The 18,906-nt window shown below is 39.0% G+C and overlaps 1 long non-coding RNA gene across 2 annotated transcripts in view; it reads left to right on the top strand.

Annotated features, from left to right (window-relative positions):
* LOC132647210 (uncharacterized) overlaps positions 1 to 18,906 on the top strand; it is a 253,174-nt gene that overhangs the window by 7,108 nt on the left and 227,160 nt on the right. The gene's annotated exons all lie outside the window — the stretch shown is intronic.

Raw genomic sequence — 18,906 nt, 5'->3', positions numbered from 1 at the left:
CATGGCTTTGACTGAATAGTCATATATTCATTTGTTATGTACAATCAATACATAATGAAAATAGTAGTAAGTCTTAGTTGGTATCAACTAAGAGTCAATTTATAAAAATGGTGACACTTGAGGAAATTTGTTAAATTGGTAAACACTATTATTTGACAAGCAGTTTTGGAAAACCCGTGCAGTGTAATGTAGTGAACACTGTGTTTTGACAAGTAGTTTTGGAAAACACAATTTGTATAAATACTTTCTGTGGAATTGTTCATATTCTCTAGAGGAAAAAAAACTGATTGTGTATCATAGTGAGATCCACGTATACTGTCTTCTCCAAATAATTATTTTTCATAATTGGATTGAACCGGATGCCTCATAGATTATTTACCCTATTTCCATAAATTTGTATCTTCAGCCAATCAACTCAGATCATGGAAACACCATCTGAGGTATTCATTTGATATTCGTAATCAGATGATGAATTGATTGATTTTATTTAAACTGACAATATGTACTGCTCCTTTGAATGTGGGTATGGGTTATTCACTGGTACACTGGCATGCTATAAAGAATATAAAATTGACTTTTTCTCTCTTATGTTTATACAATACACAAATTTATTCAGAATAACAAGATATCTATATATGCTCCCTTGCCTCTTTGAAATTTTTAACTATGTCGAATTTGTAAAGTATTGATGCAGGTTTTTATATGACTTCACAGTATAATAGAAATTGTATCTACAGAAGCAATATTTGATATGTATCCTCCATATTTTATTTTTCTTGAATCTTCTCCCTGACCCTGTTCCTATTTTCCTTCTCGTCCATTTTGCTTCTCTATATAGATATTGAATCAATGGCAAAGCGGAGGAGTCTTACAGAGACATAGGTAGATAGATGAGGCAAAAGCAATCTTGAGGATGTAAGAGATTCTTATTCCTGAAAAATATCTCTAAGTGAAATAAAGAGAAGACCCAGGGTTAGATTTCCAAACATGATCAAAAGGAGAACTAAGGGTTCCCAGGGTCCTATGAAACATGTAATTCAATGTTATATTGGCAGAACCTAGACTTGAGAAAGTTCCATTTAGAACTAACATTGAAAAACCTTGTTGATTTGGCTTTCTGTGAGGCACAGCCTTCTTTCCTTTTCAGAACATTTTTTAAGCAATTATCCAGAGGGCCAACATTCGTCATATCTCCTTTCTTACACACTCTCATACATTTTTATAACATCTTCTCAAGTTAATATACTTGCTTGGCAATCACTGATGAAGATTTAGATGCTGCCATTACTGTCGTGCAATCTTGTGATCTTCTTTTTAGTGAAGGAACAGAAAAAACATGGCTAATATAGTGTGGTCACTGAGTCAATTCTGCCTCCATCAATAGTAAATAAAAAATAAAGCATAAAAATTCTTCTCTGATTTATTTGTAAAGTTGTATCTTTTATGGAAATAACTCCTGATTAACCCTGGAAGAGGAACATGGCTGAGAGTAGAGCCCAAGGAATTAACACTATTCCTGTACTGGTTTATATAGGGCATATTTTCCCCATTGAATGCAACTTGAAAGTGACAATGTTGACAGTCACACTGTTCAATATCTTTTTATCTCACACTGAGATCCTACACCCATAAGCTCTGAATAGCTAAGAGTAGCCATATAAATCAAGCTGTTGGGCAAAAGAGAACCATTCAGGTTTCCATTTCTTCAGCCTGAAATGGTGTTGTAGTTTTTTTTTTTTTTTTTAAGGTTCTTAAATTATTTTTTTCCCTTTTTTTTAAATTTTTCATCAATTACACTTTATTCATTCTGCATCCCCCCATAAGCCCCTCTGTCCTCCCCTCCCAATCCCACCCTCCCTCCTCCCTCTGCTTGCATGCCACTCCCCAAGTCCACTAATAGGGGAGGTTCTCCTCTCCTTTCTGATCTTAGTCTATCAGTTCACATCAAAAGTGGCTGCATTGTCCTCTACTATGGCCTGGTAAGGCTGCTCCCCCCCCCCCCAGAGGGAGGTGATCAAAGAGCAGGCCAATCAGATTATGTCAGAGGCAGTCCCTCTTCACATTACTATGTAACCCAATTAGACTCTGAACTGCCCTGGGCTACATCTGTGCAGGGGTTCTGGGTTATCTCCATGAATAGTCCTTGGTTGGAGTATGAGTCTCTGGGAAGTTCCCTGTGTTCAAATTTTCTTGTTCTGTTGCTCTCCTTGTGGAGACCCTGTCTTCTCCTGCTCTTACTATTTCCCAGTTCATTCACTCTGCCCAACAGTTGCCCATCAGGCTCAGCATCTGCTTTGATAGTCTGAAGGGCAGAGGCTTTCAAAGGCCTTCTGTGGTAGGTTCCTAGGTTGTTTCCTGTTTTCTTCTTCTTCTGATGTCCATCCTATTTGCCTTTCCGGATGGGGATTGGACATTTTAGTTAGGGTCCTCTCTCTTGCTTAGTTTCTTTAGATGCACAGGTTTTAGTGGGTTTGTCCTACGTTATATGTCTATATGAGTGAGTATATACCATGTGTGTCTTTTTGCTTCTGGGACAACTCACTCAGGATGATCCTCTCCAGATCCCACCATTTACCTGCAAATTTCATGATTTCCTTATTTTTCATTGCTGAGTAATATTCCATTGTGTAGATGTACCAAAATTTCTGCATCCATTCTTTAGTTGAGGGGCATCTGGGTTGTTTCCAGCTTCTGGCTATTACAAATAAAACTGCTACAAAATGAGAAGCACTTAAAAAATGCTCAACCTCACTAGCCATTAGGGAAATGCAAATCAAAACAACCCTGAGAATTCACCTTACACCCATGAGAATGGCCAAGATCAATAACTCAAGTCACAACACATGCTGGAGAGGTTGTGGAGAAAGGGGAACCCTTCTGCACTGCTGGTGGGAATGTAAACTTGTACAACCACTCTGGAAATCAATCTGGCGCTTTCTCAGACAACTAGGAATAGCGCTTCCTCAAGATCCAGACATACCACTACTGGGCATATATCCAAAAGAGGCTCAAGTACACAAAAAGGTGTTGTAGTTTTTTGATGTCCTAAAAATAAATGATTCTATGTTTGCTTTTATAAAGGTTGGCAGGGCCTGGAATTCAATAGAGGATGACTTCAGTGAGTTAAGAAGGAAGGTTCTGATGCTGTGTAGAAAAATTTTATAGAGGAATGATGGATCTAAGGATAACATTTGCCCAGGAGTTAAAAGGCTACAAGAAGCTGTCTGTTGCTCCAATAGAGAGACATAAACATGCTTACTCAAAGTGTTATCAACACAGTGCTAAAGCACAGCTGGGCACCTCTGTCTTTATTTTCATATGATCACCATAGGGGATGTAATGTATGCCTTCTAAGGAAGGAAAATGCTACAGCATGTGTGGTGTTTGATGTGCTGGAATCTCTATTCAATGAAAGTTATGCACTTCCAGATGCCTGCTCTACAGATGTGCCCTTTCTCTACTGAAGGCCCCTTCTATATTGTATGTTCAAATAACTCTACTACAATTGTAAGAGAAATAGTTAAGAGAGTAGCCTAATAGGATGTTGTGAATATTGAAAAAATGGTAATTAAAAATAGCAACAAAAACAATGTTGTGATTTGGTTGTACAAAGCTAGACTGGATATTTGAAGCCCCGGGTTCACTCTGCAGCATTAGAAAATAAATTTATTTTGATGCAAGTAGACTTTCAAATTTTCAAACCTTGTACCCCTATGTCTAAGATGTCTAAAACTTGAAAGCAATTTTTATCTGCAGTTGTTCAAAACCATGTGTTAGAAAAGTTGCTATCAATAACAACCAGAGGCAATGAGGTATCAGTCTGCTTCCATGGGCAATTAGAAGCATTCTTGGGGAGGGGGATGGGTAAAGAAGGGGGAGAGAAGGTGGGATTAGGAGGGGAGGAGAAGGGGTTGTGGGGGGATACAAACTGAATAAAGTATAACTAATAGAAGTTTAAAAAATGCATTTAGAAACGAGGATTACAATATTGAAGCTGGAATAAAGGAAATAAATGACATAATATAAAAACAAAACAAAACCTAATGGCTCTTGCTGAGGACTTTGTGTAACAAGCCCTAACACTCAACTGTTTTTAGAATTTATTTTATTAATTTTTTCATTAATTTATATTTTGTTAATTACAATTTATTCACTTTGTATCCCAGCTGAATCTGAGTAGTATTCCGTTGTATAAATGTACCATAATTTATGTATCCATTGCTCAGCTGGGAGACATCTGGGTTGTTTCCAGATTCTGGCTATTATGAACAAAGCTGCTACAAACATGGTTGAGTAAATGTCCTTGATGTATACTTGAGCATATTTTGGATATATCCCTAGGAGTGTATAGCTGGATATTTTTTTCTAGTTATTACAATCAATTATATTTATTTTCACTCACATGAAATTGACTCTTTAAAATAGGTCATCAATGACATTCTGATTAATAGAGATGCCCTGTTTGTTTCCAAATTATATGACTAACATGTACCCATCATAACTGAAAACACATTGTTCTTACATTATAGGCCAAGTGTTTCATTGAATACTTTCAAAAATATAAATGTATAATAGCTGGATCTTGAGGAAGCAATATTACTAATTTTCTGAAAAAGCACCAGATTGATTTCCAAAGTGGTTGAACAAGTTTACCCTACCTTACCACCAGCAATGGAGAAAGGTTCTCCTTTCTCCACAACCTCTCCAGCATGTGTTGTCACTTGAGTTTTTTTGATCTTAGCTATTTGATGGGTGTAAGAAAAATCTCAGGGTCATTGTGATTTGCATTTTCCTGATGACTAAGGAAACTGAGCATTTCTTTAAGTGTTTCTCTGCCATTTGATATCCCTCTATTGAGAATTGTCTGTTTAGCTCTGTACCCCATTTTTTTAATATTGTGAGCCTAGCCGTTAACAACTGAGCCATCTCTCCAGCCCATGAATCAAATTTTAATTAGATTATTTGATTTGTTGTTTATTAACTTCTTGAGTTCTTTCAATATTCTAGATATTAGCCCTCTGTCAGATATAGGGTTGTTAAAGATCCTTTTCCAGTCTGTAGGCTGTCCTTCTGTTCTGATGACAGTGTCCTTTGCTTTACAGAAGCTTTTAAGTTTCATAGGTACCATTTATTGATTGTTGATCTTAGAGACTGTGCTGTTGGTGTTCTGTTCAGGAAGTTGCCTCCTGTACCAATGAGGTCAAGGCTCTTTCCCACTTTTTCTGTGTCTGGTTTTATGTTGATGTCTTTGATCCACTTGGGCTTTAGTTTTGTGCAGGGTGATACGTATGAACCTACTTTTATTTTTCTACATGTAGTTATCCAGTTAGACCAGCACCATTTGTTTAAGATGCTATCTCTTTTCCAGTGTATGGGTTTGGCATCTTTTTCGAAAATCAAGTATACGTAGTTGTGTGATTTTATTTCTGGGTATTCTATTTGATTCCATTGTTCCACCATTCTGTTTCTATGCCAGAACCATGCAGTTTTTATTACTGTTGCTCTATAGTACAGGCTGAGATGAGGAATGGATACACCTCCAAAACATCTTTTATTGTAGAAAATTGTTTCAGCTATTCTGGGTTTCTTGTTATTCCATATGAAGGTAAGAATTGTTGTTGCAAGTTCTGTAAAGAATTGTGATGGTATTTTGATGGGAATTGCATTGAATCTGTAGACTGCTTTTGGCAGGATGGCTGTTTTCACTATGTTAATCCTACTGATCCATGAGCATGGGAGATATTTTTATCTTATGATATTTTCTTCATTTTCTTTCTTCAGACACTTGTAGTTTTTTTATTTTTTTTCAAACAGGTCTTTCACTTGCTTGCTTAGAGTCACACAAAGGTACTTTATGTTATTAGTGGCTATTGTAAATGGTATTGTTTCCCTAATTTCTTTCTAAGCCCTTTTTTCTTTCTTATACAGGAGAGCTACTGATTTTTTTTTTTTGAGTTAATTTTTTATCCAGCCACTTTGCTGAAGGTGTTTATCAGCTGAAGGAGTTCTCTGGTAAAAATTTTGGGTCAATCATGTATACTATCTTATCATCTATGAATACTAATACTTTGACCTCTCCCTTTCCGATTTGTATTGTCTTGATCTCCTTTAGTTGTCTTATTGATCTAGCTAGGTCTTCAAGTACTATGTTGAAGAGATATGGAGAGAATTGACAGCCTTGCCTTGTCGCTGATTTCAGTGGAATTGATATAAGTTTGTCTCTATTTATTTTGGTGTTGGCTATAAGGTTGCTGTATCTAGGTTTAGGTATGTGCCTTGTATACCTGACTTCTCCAAGACTTTAAATATGAATGGGTGTTGTATTTTGTTTTTAGAATTTAAGTGAGATATATTATTCTGTTTCTTCATATGACCTGCATTTTGTTCATCTGACAATACAATATGCCTTTATCCTATAGTTTTCATTGTCCAATTAATGTGATTCAAATATTTCAATATTTCTCTATCACTAGAATTTAGGCACATGACTTATATTTTTGAATTATTCTACATTTGCTTACAATTTATGGATTGAGTGAAAAAATCAAAGCAGTTAATTACTATAGAGAGGTTTCTGAATTGTAGAACTTACACAAGCAAGAGAGGATTAGGAATTATTTAAGGTTACTGGAAATGGAATGAAGAAATCATTCTCAGACTGTCTTGTAAAAAGTACAGAATATTGCATTAGGTATAAACATACATACTCTGTATTATGGGATTCAGAGAACCAAAAGAAATTAAGCCGAGGCTCAGAAATCAGATTGCTCTGTTCTGAAAACCTGGGGTGATTCTCCTTCTAAATTCTTGTTTCTCCTTATATATGAGTAATTTGTAATATCTAGTTTATCTTCTAACATGCTTCTCATTCACCTTTCCAACTTAGACCCCATCTCTTGGCAACAGCTATTCTCAGGTTACTTCAGATATGAGAAATCACTCTTACCCCAATAATAAATATGTCCTTGGAAATGTTTACATGTAGTGACATGGATTCCTCTATCCTAATGATCCTTGTGACCATAAAAAATCGCCACCCCTTTCCCAATTATAGCACTCAGCCCACTATGTTATGACTATAGAACTGCTCTTCTTCAAATTCCACTCTCTTTGTGACTGCTTTGAGAGTAGCTGCTACTTGATCTATATTTTTACAGTTATCCTTGTGGCTTTGTAGAAACTGGATATTAATAGATGATTTTTTTTGGGGGGGACTGATAATAATGAGTAAACAGCAGTGGCCTGAATACAGGCCAAGGGTATTTATGCAACTTTACTGACAAGGTTGGAAAGGACAAATGAGCTTCACGCAATTAATTTTTGTTTGCTTGTCCTGACATAGTGCCAAGATATATAGGTGATTCCTTAAGTGTTGAGAGATGCCTGCCTGAAAGCCCCCAGCTTATTCATCTGGGGACAAGAATAGAATGTGAGAACCACCAAATCTAATACTGGCTAGAAGAACAAGAACCTCTGTCAGCTGTGGTTGAATTTTTTTTTTTTTTTTTTTACATTTTCCCTGTCATTTCTGCAAAAGACTGTATTAAAATAAGACTATCCTCTCAACCATGCAACTGATGTCTTGGAGAGTTTATCTGTGGCAGTTTGTTACAGATTATCCTACTTTGGCTTGTTGACTTTACCCATGTCCACATAGAAAATTAAGGAAGCAGAATAAAAAGACCATTAACTGAGGGTCCAGCCTCTTCCACTCTCCTATTATAAGGAAGTCTGCACAAATCTAACATGTCCTCATGGCCCTCTGAGATTTGTGTGTATATACATACATATATATAATGTGGGTGTATATGTGGGTGTGTATCAAATATATAGAGAGGAAGTCTCCATATATGTATCTATGGACAACACATTCATTCCTTATTCTTCTTTCCTCATTTGAAAAGATTTTCTTATATACCCGTCTGTTGGAAGTTCTATACTCCCATAACTAGTCCATCAATTATGCTTTGCAAATTAGCCCAAGACATTTGCTTCTCAGACGAAGTTTTGATGAATTTGTAAATTGATTTGTCACTGATCCATTAAAGAATGTTTTAGACATCTCTCACAATGCAAAGAATTTTAGTAGCCTTTGTCATAGTTGAAAGGCAATGTCCAAATTGAGGATAGGTTTCAGTGGTAATCAGTGCAGCTCTTGAGATGTAGAATAAAACAGTCACATGAAGCCATGTTGAATGAGAGAGTTGAGATTAGGAAAAAAAATCAAAAGATACCCCTTAAGTTCACATTGCCACAGAGAAAATAAAATTATTGAGCTACTATCTAGATATTAGCATATATTAAGGTCACATTCCAAATACAGTTACAATAAATGACAATTGAACACTCAAATATGTGGAAATATGCAAATACATTAATAAAAAAAATAGACCCTCTCACAGACAGGATCATCAGTCTGTGGAAGATGGAGGAAGAAAGGACCAGTCTGAAAATTTTGGTAGTAGAGAATCTAAAACAACCACAACATTCACTTTGAAAAAAATATGGCAAAACCTGAAGTAATACAAGCAGACACTGTTCCTGAGGAATTCTCTTACATCATCCATTAGGGATACTTGGACATTGCAAAAGAAGATTCACATGAAAAACAATAGTGACCAGACAGGCACTAATGAAAGAACTAGGTATGAAATAAACAATATATGATGCCTATCTGACTGATAGTAGAGTTGACATCAGAAATTTAAGAAAGCTGTAAAAAGCCAATACCTAGAGACTTTATGGATACTTGTGGTCTTTGATAAGACTCTTCTTAGGCTTTTATATTTATAACTTATGTATTCCCTTTGCATATTTAATTAACTAAGATCAGAATGTGAAGAGTGTCTGTGAAATGGGAATGCAATCCAGAAATGAAGAGAAAGACAATAAATTTAAAATATATTGTGGTACCTTTAGACAAAGGTGGAACGATTTGTGTTCCACCTGGTTTCATTAAAGAAAAACTGGAAGAAATCCAATTTGTGCTACTAATATTGTGGAAGTCTTTAAAGACACACAAGAATTTCAAAGAATACTATCAATAGAACAAAAAACAATCTATGGATTGGGAAAAGATCATCACTGATCCTACATCTGAAAAAGGGCTAATATACAAAATGTATAATGAACTCAAGAAATCAAATACCAATAAACAAAATAACCCAATTAAAACTGGGGCACAGATGGTAGTTAAAAGAAAAATGGAACAGATATCCAACCTCCTTGCTCTCCCTTTTGACCCTAGAGTCTTGATTCTCAGCAGCATTAATAATATCTTCACTTTAGAATAACCAGTTCTTGGAAACCTAAGAACTCTTATTCAAGGAATTACGAAGTTGGGTTGGCCTAGCTGCCTTAGAGGCATGTGTCATAGTTTTTTTTTTTTTTTTTTTTTTTTTCAGGTTTGAGTTTATGGCTCCTGAGGCACTGTGTGCTTTTGAGATTCTGTGAAACTGAGTCACTTCCTCAGGCAGTAGAACATCCAGGCTACTTGTCTAGCTCTGCATTCCCTGGAAGTTAGTGACACAACAGTCTGACAGACCACTTTGTCTTAAACATTAATCTTGCCCTGTATAGCTTGCAAATGTCATTGTATTCTGTCAACTAACATTGTATTTTATCTTGACATCCACCATTATATTCTTCCTGAAAACCACCATTGTATTCTGTTTCTGATACGAGATTTAAAAGGCTGAATTCATGGCTAATGCCCCGGTGGTAGTTCCAACAGTCGCCAATGAGATGGTAGTAACAATTGTGGCTGTAGTTCCAAGATCCCTTTTCTGTCTGAAAAGAGTCATAGCGTGAGGGGCATCAACGGGCACAGGCACGCAGTGAGGCATGCGAGTAACCAGGGCATACCTAAATTTACTAGCATTCCAGCATTGGGCAAAAAAGCAAGTATCATTACCACAATTACTTGTCTCTATCTGGCTAATAATGAATAAAAATGGGGGATATAAACAAACAGGTGTGGGCTTATAGGAAATATTATGAGAAGCCTTAACCCCCTCGTTGGAACATCCTGCGTCAGTTCTAGAACTAGCAGTGGTGGTGTCTGAGGTCTGAGTAGGTTCAGGAGACCATTACCCCCAGGGGCGAGACATGCTCCATGCCAATTGACTAACTCCATGTTTTCCTCCACTTTTGAAAGTCATTTAAGGTTCTTAAATTATTTTTCTCTTTTTTTTTTAAATTTTTCATCAATTACACTTTATTCATTCTGCATCCCCCCATAAGCCCCTCCCTCTTCCCCTCCCAATCCCACCCTCCCTCCTCCCTCTGCTTGCATGCCACTCCCCAAGTCCACTAATAGGGGAGGTTCTCCTCTCCTTTCTGATCTTTGTCAGTTCACATCAAAAGTGGCTGCATTGTCCTCTACTATGGCCTGGCTGGGCAGACTGCTCAGACCCTGAACAATCATTTAGCCAATGTAGCTCATGCCTTAGTTGTACATAAAGGAATTAATGCTCAACTAAAAGGAAGCTTGATGGTGTTCAATCAGAGGACTGACCTCGTGCAGGAGCAAATTGATACCCTATGGCAAATCGCTCAACTTGGCTGTCAATGAAAATATGCTGGACTTTGAGTCACTAGCATATAACATGAGAATTTTTCCTGTGCTGCAAATCTGTCTAAACAATTGTCGAGCTATATTTTAGGTAATTGGACTGGAGAATTCGATACTACGATGGAGCAGCTGAGAGTGGCCATTGTCACAGTAAATTCTACCAGAGTGGACGCAGGACTAGCCACAATATTATCACCATGAATTGCTGCAGCCATGAATCATCTGAAGGAATGGGCGGGCATGGGAACGTTAGCAGGCCTTCTGGTGTTGGTCTCCTTGGTTTGACTGTGGTATATATGCAAGATTAGAGTCTCACAACAGTGTGATGCAGCCATGATCATTCAGGCCTTTACAGCCATTGAAGCAGGACATTCTCCCCAAGCATGGTTGGATACCATAAAAAGCTAAAATGTTACGCTCAGGATGTGAGGCTAAGCACTGCACTCAGGGTCAACTGCTTTGGACCCAGAGAAGAGCATGTCTGGTTGCATGCAGGTTGATGCCCCAGGTCCCGCCTCTGAGAAAAAGGTATCAGATGGGTCTGATGCTCTTTGGGTGGATGACACCTAAATGAACATCGGTACAAAGTCCTAATTTATTTCTAATATCAGAGATCAGACCTCTACTCTTGCCTGATGCGTCTAAAACAAAAAAGGGGGAACTGTAGAGAGCTGCGGAATGCTATGCCTTAAAGATGGAGCTGGTTTCTGCCTTCCACCTTCCCGATGGTGAGTGCTCTCTGTCGCAAGCAATTCCACATTTGGCTAAGGCTGAGGATCTGGCTTGCTTCCATGTATGTGGACCTATCTGCATTGCCCACGTGGCACGCCTGGGTTGGCTACCCAGAGGCTATTTAAGCTGTGGGCTGGCTTTCCCCAGGGTCCGAGGATTGTTCAAGGTTCCTGAATAAACTGCATTGAAAAAAAAAAGAGCAAAGGGATCCTTTTAGCAGAAAGAATAGAGATTGAGAAGTATTTGAAGTGGAAGTCACACTGTAGGAAGATTGTAAAACACCTTATATGTAATAACTTTAGTAGACTCTGTGATGGGAGGGAGAGAAAGAAACAGGTCAGCAGCTGATGCCTTCATCACTCTTTGCCTCATTTTTTGAGACAGGTCTTTCACTAAACCTAAATGTCATTAATTTGGATAACCACTTGACTGGCAAGACCCAGGGACCTTCTTATATCTGCCTCTCCAAACTGGGATAGAGACCTATGCAGCCATGCCTACTTTTTTACATTGGTTCCAGAGATTCAAATACAGGCCTTTCTGCTTGGTCAGCAAGACTTTATACAGAACTTTCACCAAGCCATCAAATGGATTTTTCAAACACAGTACTGTTATCATCCTCCATTCATGAGCTTTTGCAAAGATGATTTTGTTTATATGAAACTGACTGGAAACATTGCAAAAATCCATGCAAATATTCATCAGAATATTTTAATTCTTTCTGTAGTCTTCTATAGGTCAAATAAGGATGTAATTGTGGATAACAGAAATTCCAATGCAGTAGGAAGAAAACTGAATATGAAATTTTTATTCCTATATATGTATGTAAACATGCCAGTTCTAGAGTGGTCATGGTTTGTTTTGCTTTTGTACAGTTCTACCATGATGGACAATGGCTGCTTCCACTTAGTTCAGCATCATGTTAGTACATCACTAAAGGAATGAGACACATGTTAATTCCTCTCAAGCGTGTATATTGAAGGAAAGTTGTTTTTTCTCCATGCATTCTCCTCCTAACATGTAATGCTATCATGAGTGCATTTGACCAATCAGATATTTTATATTCCTTTATCAATTAGTTCAACAATTGATACCAGAAAAGAGTCATCTCAAGACTATGTAGTCAGAACTGTCAGGAGGATGTTCTTTTGCTTAAAGCTTCTTTGAATAGGGTTTCTGTCACTTACCACCCAGGGTTGGTGCTCCTGTCCCGCTGCTGGAAAACTTGCCTACCAATAGAAGATGATCAAACATAAAAATTGGACTGGAACAGTTAAAAAAATTAAGTGGAAAACTCTCCAAAAGTAGATAAATAAAAAAGAATAAAATAAAAAAATAAAAGGCTGAATTCTTGCTATAAATTTGTTTCACCCCCCCCCAAAGTGTGGCACAGAAGTAAACAGAGAATACTCAACAGAGGAATCTCCAGTGTCCAAGAAGCACTTAAAGAAATGCTAACTTCCTTAGTTAACAGGGAAATGCTAATCAAAAACACTCTGACATTCCATTTTATACTGGTTAGAATGGCCAAGATCAAAATCTCAAGAGAAAGCACATGATGGATAGGGTGTGGAGAAAGGAGAACACTACTACATTGCTGGTGGTAGTGTAAACTTATACAACCACTTTAGAAATCAATCTGCTGCTTTCTCAGAAAATTGGGAATAACTTTACCTCAAGACTCAGGTATACCACACCTGTGTATATACCCAAACTACTCTATACCATACAACAAGGACAATTGCTCAGCTATGTTCAAAGCAGCTTTATTCACAATAACCAGAATCCGGAAACAACCTAGATGTCTCTCACCTGAAGAATGGATAAAGAACCTATGAAACATTTACATAGTGGGATACTGCTCAAGTACTAAAAACAAAGAAATCATGAAATTTTCAGGCAAAAGGGTGGAACTAGAAAAGGTCATCTTGAGTGAAGTAACCCTGATTCAGAAAGACACACATGGAGTGTACTCACTTATAAGTGGATTTTAGCCATACAGTACAAGATAAGCATACAATGAGGCACAGACCCAAAGAAAATAGAAGGAGGATTCAAGTGAGGATGCATAAATTTTACTTAGAAGTGGAGATAGAAGAGACAGATAATGGCTGAAGATAGGGAACAGGGTAGCAAAAGATGCACAGAGAGTTAAGAGGGTGGAGATCAAACCTGAGGAGAGCAAGGGCAAGAGGAGGGAAGGCCTGTAGAGAAAAGAAAAACTGAGGGTGGGCACTTTGCTAAGACAAACTGGAGACATAAGTCAGGGTACTCTCCTGGAAGGATATGAAGGGGATTCAAGCAGAGACTCCTAGTAGCAGAGACTATAGAGACTGAAGAGGACATCCTCTAACTAGAATAGTCTTCTAGTAAAGAATGGGCAACACCAACACACACAAAAAACTTCAACCCAAAATTTTCCCTGTCTACCAGATGTGTAGGGATAAAGATAGAGTGGGTAGAAAAGAGACTGAGGGAATGCCTATACAATACCTGGTCTAATCAAAAAACCCACCCTATGGCTGGATCTTGAGGAAGCGCTATTCCTAGTTGTCTGAGAAAGCGCCAGATTAATTTCCAGAGTGGTTGTACAAGTTTACATTCCCACCAGCAGTGGAGAAGAGTTCCCCTTTCTCCACAACCTCTCCAGCATGTGTTGTCACTTGAGTTTTTGATCTTGGCCATTCTCATGGGTGTAAGGTGAAATCTCAGGGTTGTTTTGATTTGCATTTCCCTAATGGCTAGTGAGGTTGAGCATTTCTTTAAGTGCTTCTCTGCCATTCGATATTCCTCTACAGAGAATTCTCTGTTTAGCTCTGTTCCCCATTTTTTAAGTGGATTAGTTGGTTTGCTGCTTTTCAGCTTCTTTAGTTCTTTATATATACTGGATATGAGTCCTCTGTCAGATAAAGGGTTGGTGAAGATTCTTTCCCAATCTGTAGGCGGTCGCTTTGTTTTGATGATGGTGTCCTTTGCTTTGCAGAAGCTCTTCAGTTTCATGAGGTCCCATTTATTGATTGTTGCTCTTAGAGCCTGTGCTGTTGGTATTCTGTTCAGGAAGTTTTCTCCTGTACCAATGAGTTCTAGGGTATTTCCCAATTTTTTCAAGCCGATTTAATGTGTCTGGTTTTATGTTGAGGTCTTTGATCCCCTTGGACTTCAGTTTTGTGCAGGGTGATAAGATCCAAAAGAGGCTCAAGTACACAAAAAGGACATTTGCTCAACCATGTTTGTAGCAGCTTTATTTGTAATAGCCAAAAGCTGGAAACAACCCAGATGCCCCTCAACTGAAGAATGGATGCAGAAATTGTAGTACATCTACACAATGGAATATTACTCAGCAATGAAAAATAAGGAAATCATGAAATTTGCAGGTAAATGGTGGGATCTGGAGAGGATCATCCTGAGTGAGTTGTCCCAGAAGCAAAAAGACACACATGGTATATACTCACTCATATAGACATACAACGTAGGACAAACCCACTAAAACCTGTGCATCTAAAGAAACTAAGCAAGAAAGAGGACCCTAACTAAAATGTCCAATCCCCATCCGGAAAGGCAAAGAGGATGGACATCAGAAGAAGAAGAAAACAGGAAACAACCTAGGAACCTACCACAGAGGGCCTCTGAAAGCCTCTGCCCTACAGACTATCAATGCAGATGCTGAGCCTGATGGGCAACTGCTGGGCAGAGGGAAGGGAATTTTATGTAAGAACTGGGAAACAGTAAGAGCTGGAGAGGACAGGGTCTCCACAAGGATAGCAACAGAACCAGAAAATTTTAACACAGGGAACTTCCCAGAGACTCATACTCCAACCAAGGACTATTCATAGAGATAACCCAGAACCCCTGCACAGATGTAGCCCAGGGCAGTTCAGAGTCCAATTGGATTACATAGTAATGTGAAGAGGGACTGCCTCTGACATAATCTGATTGGCCTGCTCTTTGATCACCTCCCCCTGTGGGGGAGCAACCTTACCAGGCCATAGTAAAGGACAATGCAGCCACTTTTTTTGATGTGAACTGATAGACTAAGATCAGAAAGGAGAGGAGAACCTCCCCTATCAGTGGACTTGGGGAGTGGCATGCATGCAGAGGGAGGAGGGTGGGTGGGATCGGGAGGGGAGGAGGGAGGGGCTTATGGGGGGATGCAGAATGAATAAAGTGTAATTGATGAAAAATTAAAAAAAAAACATAAAAAAACCCCACCCTATCAGAGAGTGCTAAAACCTGATACTATGAATGAAACTCTGGTATGCTTGTCGACAGTAACCTGTCTGGGTTGTCCTCTGAGAAGCTTTTCATATCAGAGCCTCAAAACAGTCGCTGAGACTCATATCCAAGCATTGGTAGATACATAATGAGTCTTGGGGAATAGTGGGAGGGAAAGTAAAATGACCCAGAAGTGACAGGAGCACCACAAGAAATACAATAGAACCAACTAACCAGGGCCCAAAGAGGTATGCTGAGACTGAAGCATCAACCAAAGACCATGTATGAACTGGACCTAGGCCCTCTACAAAGATGTAGTAGATGGGCAACTTAGGCTTCAAGTGGATCCTCTAGTAAGGGAAGTGGAGACAGTGTCAGACACAGACTCACTTGCTAACTTTTCAATCATTTACCTCTGGGGAAACTGCCATGACAGTACATAGGGGATGAACACTCTTTAATTACCCTTAATGAAACTTAATAAGCTGGAGTGGATAGGAAATGGAGTAAAAGATAAAGGGGGGGTTATAATGAGGGTGGGGCTGTGAAGGGAGAAGGGAAGAAGCTCCAAGGATTTAGGTGAATAACATTTTTAAAAAAATAAGAGAAAAAGAAATGATGGGCATTTAAGATAAAAAAAAATTTCAAGGTAACACTGGCTCCCCCTCAGGGGGAGGTGATCAGAGAGCAGACCAATCAGTTCCTTTCAGAGATAGTCCCTGTCCCCCTTACTATGGAACCCAATTGTATACTGAACTGCCATAGGATAACTCTGTGCATGGAGGCTATCTCCATGAGTGGTCCTTGGCTGGAGTATCAATCTCAGAAAAGACCCCTGTGCCCAGACTTTTTTGATCTGTTGCTCTCCTTTTTGGATCTGTGGAGCTCCTGTCCTCTCCAGGTCTTACTATCTCCCACATCTTTAATAAGATTCCCTCCACGCTGCCCAAATTTTGCTATGAGTCTTAGCATCTGCCTCTATACCCTGCAGAGTAGAGCCTTTCAGAGGCCCACTGTGGTGGGCTCCTGTCCTATTCCCTGTTTTCTCCCTCCTCGGATGTCCATCCTCTTTGCCTTTCTGAATGGGGATTGAGCATCTTAACCAGAGTCCTCCTTCCTGATTAGCTTCCTTAGGTGTATAGATTTTAGTATGTTTATCCTATATTATATGTCTAAAATCCAGTTTTGAGTGAGTATATACCCTGTGTGTCTTTCTGCTTCTGGAATATATCACTCAGGATGATCTTTTCCAGATCCCACCATTTACCTGCAAATTTCATGATTTCCTTGTTTTTTATTGCTGAGTAATATTCTATTGTGTAAATGTACCACAATCCCTGTATCTATTCTTCAACTGAGGGACATCTGGGCTGTTTCCAGCTTCTGGCTACTACAAATAAAGCTCCTACAAATATGGTTGAGCAGATGTCCTTGTTATATTCCTGAGGATCTTTTGGATATATACTTAGGAGTAGTATAGCAGAATCTTGAGGAAACGCTATTCCTAATTGTCTGAGAAAGCACCAGATTGATTTCCAAAGTGGTTGTATAAGTTTACATTCCCACCAGGAGTGGAGCAACATTACCAGGCTACAGAAGGAGACAATACAGCCACTCTTGATGAGACCTGATAGACTAGAATCTGTGAGAAGGGGAGGAGGACCTCCCTTATCAGTGGACTGAGAGAGGGACACTGGTGGGAAAGAGGGAGGGTGCGATTAGGAGGAGAGGAAGGAGGGAGGTATGGGGGGATACAAAGTGAATAAACTGTAATTAATAAAAATAATTAAATAATAAAAAAGAAAAATTCAAGGAAGATAAGTGTATTCCGGGTGTGAGCAATTCTCAAATGCTGCCATATTTCAAAATGAAGTAGACTCTTGAATGATAATAAAATTTAAAGTCTAAACAATATCATCTGTGTATTAAATAGGTGGATATTTAACAAGGATGGCCTAAATCTTCTAATAGGGTGAGGTTATCTAAATAGAATGTAAAGTAGTGTTAATTCCAAAAAACTCATCTGAAAGTCAGATCCATGGAACAAAGTAAAGGCATTTGCAAGTTCAATCTATGCTCTCTTTTAGCAATGAATTATTTTATTTTTATTTATTACAGTTTATTCACTTTGTATCCCAGCTGTAGTCCCCTTCCTCAACCACTCCCAATTCAATACTCTCTCCCCCTTCTTCTCCCTTGCCCTTCACCCAGTCCACTGATAGGGGAGGTATTCCTCCCTTTCCCTCTTACCCTAGTCTATCAGGTCTCATTAAGACTGGCTGCATTAAAGAACAGGCCAATCAATTCATGTCAGAGTCAGTCCCTGTTCTTATTACTATGGAATCTACTTGGACATTGAACTGCCTTGGGCTACAACTGTGGAGGGGTCCTAGGTTATCTCTATGCATGGTCCTTGGTTGGAATATCAGGTTCAGGAAAGACCCCTGTGCTCAGATTTTTGGTTTTCTTGTTCTCCTTGTGGAATTCCTGACCTCTCCAGATCTTACTGTTTCCCACTTCTCTCATAAGATTCCCTGCACTCTGCCAAAGGTTGCCCATAAGTCTCAGCATCTGCTTAGCTTCTTAAGTGTACAGGTTTTGATAATCTGCAGCACAGAGCCTTTCAGAGGTCCTCTGTGTCAGGCTCCTGACTTGTTCCCTCTTTTCTCCTTCTTCTGATGTCCACCAGGCAACAGAGGAAGTCAATGCAGCCACTCCTGATGAGACCTAATTGATTAGGATCAGAAGGAAGGAAAAAAAGACCTTCCTTATCAGTGGACTTGGGGAGGGGCATGCATGCAGAGGGGTGAGGAATGGAGGGATTGGGACTGGAGGAGGGAGGAACCATGAAGGGGGGGGATACAAAGTGAATAAAGTGTAATTAATAGAGAATTAAAACATAAATCTGTATTCCAACTGTAAAAAACAAAAAAGACTGGCTGCATCCTCTGTTGACAGGTAAGAGCCAGCCACTGAGTCATGTCAGAGACAGTCCCTGTTCCCATTACTAGGACACCTGTTTTGAGACCTCCATATGCTACATCTGTGCAGGGGATCTAGGTTATCTCCATGTATTATCCTTGGAGACTCAGTCTCAGAAAAGAACCGTGGGCCCAAATTGCTCTCCTTGGGCTCATGTTTCCTCCAGGTTTTTCATCTCCCTGTTCGTTCATAAAATTCCCTGCACTCTTCCCAAAATTTGGAAATGAATCTCAGCATCTGCTTTGATACCCTGATGTATAGAGTCTTTCAGAGGACCTATGTGATAGGCTCCTGCCATCTTCCCTGTCTTCTCCTTCTTCTGGTGTCTATCTCCTTTGCCTTTCTGAATAAGCTTTGAGGATCTTACTCAGCGTCCTCCTTCTTGCTTAGCTTCTTTAGTTGTACAG

This window comes from Meriones unguiculatus, chromosome 14 (assembly GCF_030254825.1).
Source record: "Meriones unguiculatus strain TT.TT164.6M chromosome 14, Bangor_MerUng_6.1, whole genome shotgun sequence".
Lineage (NCBI taxonomy): Eukaryota > Metazoa > Chordata > Mammalia > Rodentia > Muridae > Meriones > Meriones unguiculatus.
This window is presented reverse-complemented; position numbering and strand designations above follow the sequence as displayed.